Below are 14,765 nucleotides of genomic sequence, written 5' to 3'. Positions count from 1 at the left end.
GCTGAGGATGTACACACCCCAAAACCACTGAAAGGAGGGGGAAAAAAAGAGAGAAAGCCTGATGGCTTAAAGTGGATTCAGGTGTAAAAATAAGACTAAAGAACCCAGATGATCCTGGTGACTCCCCCCATCCCTGTACAGCTGAGTTTTAGGAAGGAAAGGACCTGGTTGTGGCCCTTTGCAAGCTTGGTGCTGAAGTGGAAGGCTGTGCAATGTGGCATGGCTCCCTTTGAATCCAGGCTCTCCTTGAGCCAAAAAAAAACCCCAACGCCACACAGACAAGAAAGGAAAAAGGCCTCTTTTCTTAGAGAAAAAAATACCAGAAAGCCAAGCAGTGAGCTGAAACACTTCCATCAGCGATAGCATCTGAATCCTGGAGATGACAGAATATGGTTATCTCAGTGTAAGCTCTTTTTTCAATGATACTAGTCACCTATTCAAGGAGAGGTGTCTTATTTTCTAAAGGAAAGAAGAAAAGGACAGTAGCTCTGCTCCAGGTTATTGCTTTTACACTGTGGAAAGACCTCACTGATGAAGCAGTGAGTTTGTAGAAGCTGATAACTTGGGAGTCAAATAGAAAATGGGGTTTTTTTTGGTTCTACTAGCCCTGTGATTTGGTTTGATTTTAGTTTTTTTTTTTAAGCTGACCATTGTCAAAGCTTCTTTATATTCCCCAGGAAGGGCACTGCAACCTCCCCAGCATTGTTAAGTGGCAGCTTGGAAAGAGGTTGTAAAAATACATGAGAACATTAAAATATACATAGAAGAAATATAAGGAAAATATTAAAATCATAATAGATACGAAATATGTATTAATGTATATGTATACCTAAAAAGCTTTACCAAATCAAAGTTAAAGCTCCATGGTCTCCTGTTTCCCCTGAAAAAGAGAAAGCAAAATAATCTCTCCCAGCCTGCTATGCCGAGGACTTACATTTGTATGTGTATCCAAGTGAGGCAGAAAGGGAGACGAACTTGTGTTAATAAGCAGCTACTCAATATGCCTTGATGAGTGAATGCATTCAGAGCCTATAGAGAGCAAAGTATTTGCCAAGGCGAGAATAGGAGATGATTCCCATCCTGTGAATTTGCCTAAATACAAAATAAACATGTCCTTTTTTTCCTGCATTCTCCCTTTTTCTAAAGCCCAGCTGTCTGTTAATACATATAATGATGGTCCTGCCCGGGACAAGACTGAATTCCCATTGATATGCAAAAATGATAAGTGAGAAACTTTAGATTTGGCCCAAATAACCGTTGTGCCCTTCTCCCAATTAAGGAAATTCCAGCTTGTCACATTTTTCCTTCTCAGTGCATACCAGATGTCCTAAAAAAAATAAAAGCAGGGGGGGGGGTGGGGGATGATTATTCCTCTGTCTGGAGCTAGAGCCATTGACAAGGAAGGATGCTCCTGGCAGCTCTGTACCGCTCTGCCTCCGCGTGGGAGCTTGGAGTGAGGGGAAGCAGGGGGGAATCACACGGCTGCATTCGTGCCGAACACTGGATGTCTTGTGACCCTATCACATTGGCCCTGTGAAAGGCAATGGCCACACCATGACAGGATGTATTTAGGGAGACCTGCAGATGTTCCTTGCGGCCGTGTCCCAAGTGGTGCTTGCGAAGGGAGTGAGTTGATGCTGTGTGGTCCAGACTTGAAGGGTGTAATCTGGCAATCAGAGACTATTGAGATATCTCTGAAAAGTAAAGCAGTGGCCCCCAAGAATCACAGGGCAAGCCTTGGGCCTTCCTCTGTCATAGAATTATAGAATCATAGGGTCAGAAGGGACCTTTAGAGATCATCTAGTCCAACGCCCCTGCTAAAGCAGGTCTACCTAGATCTGGTCACAGATCAGGTCATCTTACAGACAGCAGGAGAGAAGGGAGGATAAAGGGCTGAATCTGACAGCAAAGCAGCTGAGACCACTGAGAAAATTGGGTATTTGTGCAAAAATAGCTGCTGGGTGCTCTTTTTCAGGCGGACCGCTCAGTGCTTGCACACTGGTCAGTGCTGGCTCCCTGCCTTGAGCCACCCTCTGAGAGGCTGCAAAATGTTCACATTAAGGAAAGCAGAGGTTTAGGAAGCTCCTTTTAGGCTTCACCAAGCTGTTTTGGTTTTATAGAAGGCCATCTGGCAAGGTTAAGACACATTGTGTGGAGCAGAGAGAGGTGGGTAATCCTTTGCAGCAAAGCTTTGCTACAGCAAAAGTGCCAGCTACTACAGCAAATGCCAGAGTTCATCCCTGGGTGATGGAGATAGGGGATGATCTAATTTTGGGGCAAAATGGCTATGAACAGCTATATTGCTACTGAAAACCCAAACCCTCAGATTATTCCTTCTTTAGGAGGCTCAGGCCTGCAGGGTTATAGAGGGTGGTTGTGCAGGTTGTTTACAGTGGGTAAGTAATTTGTCAGCCTGGATACTTGTCCTGGGACTGTGTGCTTTTGAGAGAGGAAGTGATTTCAGAGGAAGGCAGCCAAATTTGAGTGGTTTTCTGTTTTCCCAATGAAGAGGAATGGTCAGGAGAGTATTTCTTCCCTACATTCTCAAGACGAATGGGGGCTTCACGGCGATGGGGCAGTAGCCGTCTGTTAAGAGACTGGGGAAATTGGGCTGGCAGGGATTTTACGCCAAGCCTCACAGCTGGTGCAGGTGCATTTCCAGCCATAAGAAGTAGTAACAGTCCCGGTGGAAACATTCAGCTGTGGTAAATGCAGACAGAAATCTATTATCCATGTGAATGCAATGTCAATATTTACAGAGGGAGGTCAAAGAAGAGAGCTCTGCTCAGGAAATATCAGCTCTGGAGAAAGAGGCATTAGCAGCATTTGCATTTGCACTAGAGCAATACCTGCAAGGCTGAGCAATATTGAGGAGGTTTTGTGACTTCCAGCCCTATTCACCCATCTGCTTGCACCATTGCACTATCTACCGCAGCAATTTTGGGCATGTCTGCATTGCCTGGAAGCAATAGTGGATTCTTCTTCCTCCTTGGGGGATGCCAGTGTGGATTCAGGTGGTCATCTGGCCATGATGGCTACAGAGACAGCTTTCCTTACCTGCTGTTGGAGGCTTTTACAAACAAAAGGGTGCAGAAGGAGATGAAAAATATGACAAAGAAAAGCATACAGAGTCCAAAAAAGCCCCTCGGATAGAGCCAAGTCAGAACCTGCCACTGAAAACCCTCCAGCAGGTGGTTGATGCTAGAGTATCCCTCATGTGGTGGCTTCCTAGAGCTCGAGGGGATGGGAGCTGGAAAAAAAGTTTTTTGCAAGACTGCATTTTGACTTTGCTTAGTCATGTGAAACACCAGCCTCATGTTTTTTACCTTGACTAGCTGAGGAAGTCTATACTATAAAAAGCATTAATTTACCTGCCAGGTATCAAAGCAAGAAATCAACAAATTCTCATTGCTTTTCCTGCAGGTCAGAGGCAGGATTGTGGGTTTAGATATAAGATTTCTGATTATTTTTCCCGCAGGCTTATTGTTTAGGGTGGAAAGTCCTCGAGATGGATTTAATCCCCACGGCTCAATGTTATTAGTAATTATTCTGGCTAGCACAGGAGTTCCCAGGCCCTCTTAATGGAGCAGCTTAATGAAAGGCTGCTTTATGTAAGCATGGAGGGTTCCTGCTTGGGAGCGTTTATAGCCATGGTGGGGGGCAGGCAGCAGGACCATCGGTAAGGGCACAGCCTCAGAAACAGCTTTTTGGTGCCATATCCTGCTGCCACTCACAGATGTTGCCTCATGGGAACAGTGGGATCAATCCCCAGGTGATGGTCTCAGGTGTGAGTGGGCAGGGGAACATAGACTATATCCAGCCCTGTGGCTGCTGGGCTGAGTGGGCGATCTGTCCCCAGGAACATTTGCCAGAAAATTCCCATGTGTTTGCCAAGTGTAACAAACACCTCTCACCAAAGAGTGAATTCCTTCCTCCAGCCTTGGGCTGACTTTTTGCCTGTAACACTGTTTATGCCTAGTTAAAGCTGCTGGCTCCAGCAGCCTGTGAGGATGCGGGATGTGCCAAGCTGTTATGTCCAAGCACATCCAGTGTTTGGCAGTTTATACATGGGCACGGCCAGAACAATGTGAAACTACCCTGCGAGACAGCGATGTAAATGGGCAACAGAAACCCCTTTCCACTTGCCTGTGTGCCACCCCACATTGGACTGGACCTAAATACAGGGGATTTGGTGAGCTGGAGGGGCTGACAGTAGGAAAAACCTCTGCCATAGCCCTGAGTTCAGGGGATGGGGCAGGCCAGTGAGGTGCAGGGTGCTTCACATCTCTGTCCCTTGTGCCGAGGGCAGCAAGGGACACCTCTCTCTATTGCATGGAAAAAGTAATTTTGGGTTTTCCAGTTCCCTCCAATTACCATATTTGGGGAGCTATTTTGGACATGATCTTTTACTGGACATTTAGCTCAAGTTTTATAAATAAAACAAAATTGGAAACAGTATCTGACAGGTTTATGTCACTTGTTATTTAAAGCCAGGTGACAGAGATTTATTCTGTATGGGATCTCGTGATTTTCTCTGCCTGCTGTGTCATTCAGCTGTAATTGAGTTGATATTAGTACCGATTAGGGAAAATAACACCATGTTGCTCACACCTGAGCACAGAGAAGGGCATCACCGTGGGACGGGTGTGTGTGTGTTTGTGCTGCAGACTCCCTGAAGCTAATAGAATACCCACTCTCGGTGACAGCCCAGCCCCACATGCAGTGTCCCTCATCTCCAGCGGGTCTGAAGGCGGCTGGCTTGTCTCCCATCTCGTCCCAGACCCCCTGGCAAGAGCAGTTTCTGTAGGTCTGTAACTCCCGCACCCGGCCGAACGCCTGCGCCCGCCCGCAGCCGCCAGGATGACGCGCCCCGTCGTGTTGCTTCACGGCCGCCAGGCGGCGCCACCGTGCGGGGCAGGTGCGCAACAGCCCCGCGCCTTCTAACACCGCCCCCCTGCGGTCGCTAGAGGGCGTCGCCGCGACGAGACCGGCGCGGGCGGGCGCACGGAGCGCGCGCAGCGGCGGCGTTGTTATGGCTCTGGAGCGTAGCACAGCGCAGGTCTCTCGCGACCGGGGTCCTGAGGCCAGTGTCGGGTCTGGGGCTGCTTCCCTGCCACGTCTGGGCTCCGCCCGCGCCTCGCCCCACCGCTCAGAGTGGAACGGACACGGCCGTGCTGCGGCGTTGGCGTTCCGCCGCGCCGAGCACTTACTGCAACCGGTATCTCGTCTCCGGGACGGTTGCGGCCGCGGCTGTCATGGTCTCGGCGCGATGCGCGGGAACTGGAGGCGACGCCGTTCCCTCTCCGCTGCAGGCGGCCTCGAGATCCGGAGACGGGACCGGATGAGGGAAACGCGGAAACTGGGACAAAATGAGGTGAACAGGCGCCTTCGGTGGGCGCTGCCAGTGCTCAGGCCCGTACCTGGCCCGCGAGCAGCTGCCGGGGGGGTGGTGCAGGTCCTGCCGCCCCCGCCCCGGCAGCCACGGAGGGCCGTTTGTTTCCCTCTTCCCCCGCCATAGTGTAGTTCCCCCTGGGACCAGCCGGGGTCCAGTGACCGTCGCAGCGGAGGTCGACACCATCCTTCGGGTTCCCCGCTCGAGCGGCAGCAGCTGCAGCGCGGCCTTCGGGGCTGCGGGTCCCCTGCACGTCCCGATTCCCACCACGGGTTAGCCCTTGCCCACAGCTCCCATCCCGGCTGCCAGCCGTGTTCGCTGGAGAGAAGGGGGTCTGGGAGTCTCCCGGGGCAGCTAGTGAGCCCTGCTGCCTCCAGGCTCCCTCCTCCCTGGGCAGGCACCGGCTGGTTTCTTCTCCCCAACTCTTTCCGGAGCAGCTGCTGGAGGGCAAACCCCACTGGCCTGGTGCTGGCTCTGCCGAAGCTGGAGAGAGCTCGAGCTGGTTAGTGTGGGGGCTGCTGTTGGGGGGAACTGGTTTCTGCTGGCCTTCAGTCCTTCAGCTCTGCCTGATGTCACTCTCACAGGCGATGCAGAAGGGCTGGAACTGGCAGCACTGGATGCTGCCACAGCAGAGCCTTGAAGCAGCTTTGGTTCCAGTGTGAAGCCCTCCTTTTACTGAAAACCCTTTTTCAGTGCAAAACATACCGCGGTGGGAGCAGAGGCTGTGCCAAGGCTCCACATTGGCTGCTGCAGCCCTGTCAGTGACATGATGAAGCAGCCTGGCTGGGCACAGGGAGTAACAGCTGAGCTGGTGCTGCCAGTGGGGGAGACAGAGGAGAAGTGGCTGTGCCCAAGTGTAGGGAAGGCTCATCCCGGCTGCTGGGCGAGGAGCATGGCCCTGAGGTGGTGGTCAAGCAGACCTGCAAGGTGGGAGCAGCTCTGCCAGCAAGGCATCTCCAGTGTACTGGAGGAGCTGAGTCCCTGCAGGGGTTGGGAAGGGTGGGCAAGGGCCATGGGTCATGTCCCCAGCAATGGGAGTGGGGTGATGGGGCCTGGCTAGAGCTCAGGAAGCAGTTTGCACTTGAGGCAATGTATGTCCCCTGATAGGGTTCCCTGTGGTGACCTTGGGAAGGAGGGGTCCTGGTGCCAGAAGGGCAGTGCTAGTAGGTAGCACTGAGGGACCCAAGTGCTGGTCGCTCAGGAGCTGAGGACCACAGGGCAGGTTCCCTCGGTGGCAGGAGACTGTGGACACGGGAGGCACCCCAAGGGGGCCTATGGTTCCCTTCCCCACAGCCCACCCTGAGCCAGGGTTGCTGCTGTCCATTCAGTAGAGCCATGGCTACAACACGCATTCCTGGAGGTGGGAGCAGGTGCTGTAAAGGTCCAGCCCCAGACCCTACTGGCCAGCCCCAGTCCAGGGCTGCTGGTCATTAGGCTGTGCAGCTGCTGCACAGGGCAAGTGGGTTCCAACCATGTCCTGGCTCTCACTCTCCCAAGGAAAAATGAGATGTTTCTCATGTCCTATCCCCATTTCCCCCCACTACCTCCCGTCACAAGTACACAGCCCTGGGGAGTCACTGCCAAAAGCATAGGTGAGAGACCTGCCTGTGGTTTGCAGCTCTTGAGGCTTTCTGGGTTGTGCTGTGCTGCAAGGAGTTCCGACTGTCCCATATCTCTGCCTGTGCAGGGACAGATGGATGGAGGAGTCCCATATGGAGTGGGGTGTGGAGCCCCATGAAGAAGCCAGCTGCCTGTGCTGTACATGGCTGGGGCAGCCCTGCCTACCTCCACCCAACTTTGCATAAAAGGACGCTGCAGGGTTGCAGCTTCAGGATGGTTGTTTCAGCCTCCCTTGGTTTGTTTCTGGTCCAGGTGATTGATGTTTTCAGTTGTTTTGCAGGTCTAGCTCATGGTCAGCTCCAGCTCATTTCAGCTGCAGTTTCTCCTGCTCATTTGTGGTTCTCATTTGTTTCTGCTCTGACATTTCAAGTTCAGTGGGTAGATGGCTCCACTTCATTTTGACTCAGGTTTGTCCACAGCTTCTCTTCAGCTCCAGTTCATTTCTGCTTGTTCAGATGATCTCAGCTTTTGATGAGGTCATCAATAAATCACTTTCATAACTTGTATATGAATAGCCATAATTGTACATTGTCTAAATATGGACTGTTAATGACTATTCTGGCTGTTGTACACATCTTGAATAAAGAACCAGACACCAGAGCCTCTCTCAGATTTGTCCTGATGCATGTCAGCCTCTCAAGCCTCGGGGACCAACACAACCCGATCCCCACCTCAGGGGTGGCCCTACACACCCTCCTCAACTCCTCCCGGCCCCCAATGCCCTCCCCTTCCCCCCTTCATCAGTGGTCCCAGAAGCAGCAGACTCGGTCCCTGTTCCCAGCCCCAAAACCGCAGGACTCGGTCTCTTCTCCCACCCTCATGAGTCCATGTCCCAGCACCACACCCGCGTGACTCGGGCTCCGTTTTCAAGCCCAGGAAGCGCCCGACCCGGTTTGTGCCGCTGGAGCCCCGGAACCGGCCCCAGGAGCCAGGTCTTGAGTCTTGCTGATAGCCGCCGGAGCCCCCCGACCGTGGTGTCGAGGACGGGGCCCGGGAGCCCCCGGGCAGAGCTGGGGGGCCAGGGAACGCGCGGGGGCTCGGGGTGCCGGGCTCCGGCCCTTCGGACTTTATCCCTCGGCGCCTGAGCCCCGCCTGCTCCGCCTGGCGCAGCAGCGCGGACACCGGCACTTGCCCGGCCCGGAGACCCCCCGCGGGCCCTCTCTCCTGCCCCGCTGCCCCAGCCCTGGCTTCTCCGGGCGCTGAAGCACTCCAGCCCAACCCCCTTTCCTCACCTGGGGCTGCCGGCGCGGGGCGCGGCGTCGCCGCCGTTCTGGGGGTGGTGGGAAGGCGGGACCAGCCCTCCCCGGGCCCGCCCCGCCGGGGAGGAGGCTACGCGCGGCGGCCCAGCGGGCGGGCGGCTCCGCGGCCACCGATTTTCCCGTCAGCTCGCCCATGAGGCGGTGAGTGTTATGGGGTTAAGTGTCGGCCGGCTCTGTGGTCAGCGGATCGGCCGCTCCTTCCTCCCCGCGCTGGCGGCCCCAGGCTCCCGACGGCGGGAGCCCTTACTGTGAGGCGGCCCACGCCCCAGCCCCCGGGGGATCACAGTGGACGCCTGAGACCGAGACGCCCCCGGGGACGAGAAGAGACACGGGCCCCAGGCCCCGTTAGCTCGCTGCTGAGCCTGGCCTCCGGCCCGCCTGGGCCTCCCTGAGGAGGGAGCGGCGTCCCCGGGGCAGAGTAGGCTGCGCATCCCCCTCCCTGTGCTCGGTGGCGGGTTCTGCTATCCCAGCTCCCCTTTGGTGAAGGCCTGGTGCCGGTCCCTTGCCGCTCGCGGGCTGGCAGCCCCGGCGCTCGGGCATCGGAGGGGCAGAGTCCCCCGGGCCACCCTCACTTCAGATGTCCTTCGGCTCAGCAGTTCTGCTGCAGCCACCGGGCAGATGACCCCGTTCGCTCCCCGAGACCTTCAGGGACAGCCCTTCCCAGAGCTGGGTCCAGTCCCCACAGCCTCTCCCTCAGGGGAGAGGAACGCTGCCAAGGACACAAATTGGGAGTGCTGCCTGTCCAGCTCTGTCCTTTGGATGCTGCAGAGGGGGTCCGGAAGTGGGGTGGTCCAAAACCGTAGCATATCCCCACCCTCCATCACTTGAGTTCACCCCCACTCCTCAAGTGCTTTCCAGCAATGATCTCTGTATGTCTGGTCCTGGCCTCTGCCCCCTCCTGTTCAGGCACAGTGGTCTCATAGGGACACCTGGGTACCACCTTTGGGCTTTTCTGCCTAAGGATACTTCTCCCTGCCTGTGTGTGTCACTTCCACAGCCTTTTTCTGCCTTTGTCCAGCCTCCTTTTGTCCAGGCAAGAATCTCAAACACATTCAAGTCCTAGTCCCATCACCAACACAAGTGCCTCTGTGCACCAAGATGTTCACCACCCACAAAGCCTTGCTGGCACCTGGCAGTCACCCCTGCCAGTTGCCAGCCTGCAGGGGTGACCTCTCACCCGCCCCCCCAAACTCTTGGGCACTTCTGTCCTCCCAAAAGGGCAGTGCCCCAAGGCTGGTTCTGCTGATGGTGGTGTGGTTAGGAAGGCTGGACAGGATTTTCTTACCTGCCACCATTTTGCAAGCTGTGATCAAGACACCACAGGAAAGCCTGAAGCCATACATCTGGAAAACAACACAGCCAGCACCTATGATTACACTGAGCACCCAGCTATCCTGTCCTGTTCTGCTGCTCCTGCACACTTGCAGTGGCAGGGATGGCAGATGAGGAGCCTTGCCACAGAAAGACTGAACTGAGCGACCATGGCACCACCTGTATGCTAGCGGGGCTGTATCTAAATTCAGTGGTAACTGATTTTATTTCTGTCCCGTTTTTCAGTTGAGGTCACAGATCTGTTCACTAATTTGGATACTAATAGCCCAGAATTAGTGAATATATTCTCCAGATGGCTGCATGAATGAGATCTGCCGTAACAGACCAAAAATGAGGCTATGTCAAGATGTTTATCATCAGTGATGAGTGACTGGAGCTGTGGGATGGGGGTGAGAATCAGAAAAGTGACAAAACTTGTGGATTCAGAAAAAAACAGTTTTAATAGGTAAAGCAAAAGCCACATACACAAGCAAAGCAGACCAAGGAACACATTCACCACTTCATGGGCAGGCAGGTGTTCAGCCATCTCCAGGACAGCAGGGCTCCATCACCTGTAACAGTGACTTGGGAAGCCAAATGGCACCATTGTAAACATCCTCCCTCCTTCTTCCCCCAGATTTATTTGCTGAGCATAACGCCATATGGTCTGGGATATCTCTTGGGTCAGTTGGGGTCAGCTGTCCTGGATGTGTCTTCTCCCAGCGTCTTGTGCCCCCACAGCCCACTTGCTGGTGGAGTGGGGTGGGGTGAGAAGCAGAAAAGGCCTTGACTGTGTAAGCACTGCTTAGCAGTAATGAAAACATCCCTATGTTATCAATTCTGTTTCCAGAACAAGTACACAACAGAGCCCCATGCCTGTTCCTATGAAGAAAATGAAACCTACCCCAGCCAAACCTAGCACAAATACACACAGGTTACCAATTTCAGCTCAAACTTCCAGTAAATAAGCCTCAGCCTTCTACTGTACATCAGGGTGATGAAGAGGTGAGTGTTGCAGCTTGATTCCTGTGATAGCCATTTCTTTTTTTCTTTTGACTTAGAGAAATGTCAGCCTACTCTTGATACATTTGAAATATCTGCACTGTTAAACTGTCAAATAAACTACACTGATAAACTGTTTACTAATGGCTTGTTTTAATGTTCAGGTTGTATTGTATAATTATATATTGTATTACATTGTATTATATTGCTCTTGGTCATACAAAGTAACAGCCAAGTTACAATCATCTTTCATTAATATTAGCAAGGCTATCCAAATGAGAACAAAAATAATCCAATAAAGATCCTCACTCCAAGTCTCCCATTATTGTTCCCACATCACTTCACTCCATTTCTCTTTTTTACAGTTAATTTCTAAAACAAACCCAAATCCCAAGTTTCAGCCATGTCTGTGCATTGAGCTCACTCTCTGACCTCCTTCATTTATTTCACTGGAACAACTCAGAATAAAATAATTTATACAGGGAAAGCACCACTCTCAGACCTCACCTGTTATGGGCTTTCCCGCCCCCCCTCTTGTGCCGTAGTTAGGAAGGCTATGGCAGATCTTTTTACGTGAAGGTATTTTCTGCCGGGGAACCCAGGGACAATATGTTTGACTTTCCAGGAGCTCAGAGAGGACAGTATGCATTGCTGGCCCTGCCTTGCTCCAGCTGCTGCCTTGAGTTGGGGGATGTAACATCTGGATCAGCAACAAGTTTGGGAACTGCCAGAACAGCACTTGACTGTAGTCAGAACACTGTCCCTTTTCACTCCAATCACAAGAACTGAGTCAGAAAACTGAGATTTTTTTGCCCATCAGTCTGTATTTTGGGGCATTTACAAACCCTGGAGCAATCCTACCTCTCCTAAGACAGCGCAGACCCTAGGGGCAAAGACCATCTAACCAGCAGATTTGCTCCCCTCCTGGCACAGCTCAAGCAGGTTCCCAGAGGGGCATGGACAAAGCTGAGGAAGATGCTGCTGGCACTGAGGGAAGAGGCACAGCCTGACAAGAACTGTTAGTATATATTATATATACTGTATGTTACTATACAGATCTTAGACTGAAAGTGAGAATTCATAAAGAAAAACATTTAAGAAAAAAGGCTGTGTCAAGTGTGGGGCAAAACACACTCCTTCCTGTGTTGGCATTTTGGCTGAAAAAAAAATAATAATGACTAATAATGTGGCTTTCATGATACTACACCTCAAATCAGCCATACTCCTGTTCTTTCAGGTAGTTACTCCACAAACAGTTTTAACTTTTACAGTGTGCTTCATTTCACGTTTTTCTTTCTTCCTTTTTTTTTTTTTTTATTTTTAGCAGTGGAGAAAGAGCTGAACTCATCTTTTTTTCCCCAGGGCCTTATTGAAGTGGTCTGCTTGTGCCAGAAGAGCTCACATCTGCAGAACTTGCTAACCAGCCATAGTCTATCTTTCAGTGCACCTCAGTATCTCTCTGAGCATTCCAGTCTTTGTTTCTGGCAAAAAGGCTTTAAATAGCTTAGAATGGTACTGCACATTAAAAGAAGATTGAATATGCTCCTTCCCTGGCAGAAGAGGCAATAGCCGTTGTGTGAAGGAGACTCTCTCCCAGACCTGCTGAGGAAAGATGCACACTTGGTTATCATTGAAAATGGCACTTCCCCGAGGTGTCCATCATGCTTCCTCTCTTTGCTGCACACTGACACTACACAACTAGGTAGTGAGCAAAGAGGTAAACCTGCATTGTTTTCACTGCTGTTTGAGTGCTTCAGGATTTGTCTCTGTATCTGAGCCATGAGGCTGCCTCCAATGGGAAAATGCCACTGACCAGAAACCATAGGAGCACAGTCTGGTCCCTAGTGAATCTCTTTGCCTGCAAAGGGCACCAGAGAAGTGAGGTGACTGTCAATGGACCAAGCCAGATGCATTAGTTCTGCAGCACAAGGCATTGATTTATCTGTAGAGGAAGCACCACCAAAGTCAGGCAGCAGCTGATTTCTAGAGAGGCACTGGTATTTGTCTGCAAATCACCCAAGGCAACTGCAGAGCTATCCTGGGGATGCAATAGCATTAGCACCGAAAGGTGACACACCAGCTCTTTTCTTCAGTTTCTTCAAAAAACTGCCAAGACCTGTGTGAAAATATCAGGTATTATCTTGAATTACTGTCATCACAGAGATGCTCCATCCATATAAGTCCAAACTGAAGTGTATATTTTAGAGTCCTCCTAATGTGCATCTTCCCCATGAAGAAAAGATGTAATCCAAGAAAGAATTGCAATACATCAATTCCTAAGGCTGTCTTACCAAATATAACCTGGGTTGTGTGACACCTGTACATGTAATTGCAAAATAATAAGTTTAATTCTATTTAACAGGAACAGGTGAATTACAGTATTCTCTAGCTCCGTTTTTTCAGCTTGCCTCTGATCATTCCTAAACTAAAGCATTGTGGATAACTCTACAGATACTACACTGACATGATTAAAAAGAAGGTACTTAATAAGACAGGTACTTTGTTTGTACAGCATACCTTACTGAAATAATTATTGTTCATGAATTTAATCAGCCCATGAAGTAATTTGCCTCCAAGGCACCCGATTAAAATAATGGCACCATAGTCTTTGCACAGTGAGACAGGTACTGAGAACACAACATCTTCCAATGCAAAAGACTCCCTGGTGCATATGCCTAGCACCTCTGACCATCTGGCTAAGGACAATTGTACCAAGCTGCAAGGTGAGTCCCAAGAGGAATTCCAATGCAATCATTTGGTTTAGGTACTCACTCTTGAAACTGGCTGTGCTGTGGCTCTTCTAAGAGAGGAAAATATTCTTCTCAGAGAACTGAGGGCTCCTATCCATTTGTGGGCATGCACTCGCTAACAAACAGCTTTGGAAGGGTGGAGACATAGCAGCAGTGAGGTCTGCTCGAAGGACAATAAGGCTGAAGTGAAAGGAATCAATAACCATCTGTTCCTTTGAGCTTGCACATCACTTCTGATTCCTTATGCTGTGCTGAGCCTAGAAGAGATTTTCACCCCAACAGGACTTCAATGGACTTCAGTCATCTCCAGGAAACTCTTCTCATGGCAAGTTTCTACCTTTTTGCTTATTTGTATATCTCTCCAGCCTGGGATAGCCCAAAGGTGATGACTAGTTTACATCTCTCAGTCCTGCTTAAGACAACAGGGTATCCCAAGGGCTGATCTAGGAGAGGCTCACAATGAAAACACCATCAGGACCTAAATTTATCTCAGATAAGAACTCTGCCATAAGGAATCTTCTCACATTACCTTCAATCTCTTTTCTACTGACTTTCCAGAACAGGGAGACTTTGCCAGGCAAAAGTTTATTTCCTGCCATAATTTTACCAATGACCCTTTTCCCATTTTCAGACTCAGAATATTTTCTAGCCTTATCTAGCATTAGTGTCTTCTACAAGAAGATATTGTCAATAACAGAGAAGGATGACTAACAATGATTTTTTTTTCTTTTTTTTTTTTTTTCCAAATATGAGGCAGGTGATTCCCCACTGCTGAGTCCTGCAGAACAGAACTGAGCCTTCCAAAGGAGTGAAAGGGAAATGGAGCTGTCACAAGAGGCAGCTTTCTCTCAGTCTACCAGGGAAAAGTCAGTCTACCTATACCTCTCTATTTCACAGCCACAAGCAGATGGCAGAGCTTCAGTTGAGCCACTGCTTCTCTAAAAAGCCTCAAAGCCAGCTGCACAAAGTCACCTCTGAGGGTAAATCTGACTTGATAAGACCTGGCCGTGCTCTAGTTTTGCAGGATTTGGCCTATCAAGAAGGATTCAACTCTTCAAAACTCTGGGCTTAATTCTAACTTGGGCGTAGACATTTTATGTGCTCCAGTTCCCTTGATGGACGTAGCATCCTCTGCTTGATTTACAAATAATCCAGAAAGGCCTATAAATCCTTACTCACCTGCTTGGGTTTGGGGGAGCAGGAGCGTGGGGCAACATGGGTGGCTACTAGAAGCTTCCCCTGTGTCTGATGGGGCCACTGCCAGCTTGCTACAAGACCCACTCCTGCTCAAGGCCAAGCCCATCAGTGACAATGGCAGTGCCTCTGGGATACCGTATTAAAGAAGGGGGAAAAAAACACGTGTGCAATGCCAGCAGCAGTCAGAAGAGAGAAGTGAGAATAACTCTGAATACACCTAGATCAGTGAAGGAG

The sequence above is a fragment of the Colius striatus genome, chromosome 3 (assembly GCF_028858725.1).
Source record: "Colius striatus isolate bColStr4 chromosome 3, bColStr4.1.hap1, whole genome shotgun sequence".
In the NCBI taxonomy this organism is placed as follows: domain Eukaryota; kingdom Metazoa; phylum Chordata; class Aves; order Coliiformes; family Coliidae; genus Colius; species Colius striatus.
The sequence above is the reverse complement of the archived record's forward strand: the minus strand, read 5'-3'. Positions refer to the sequence as shown.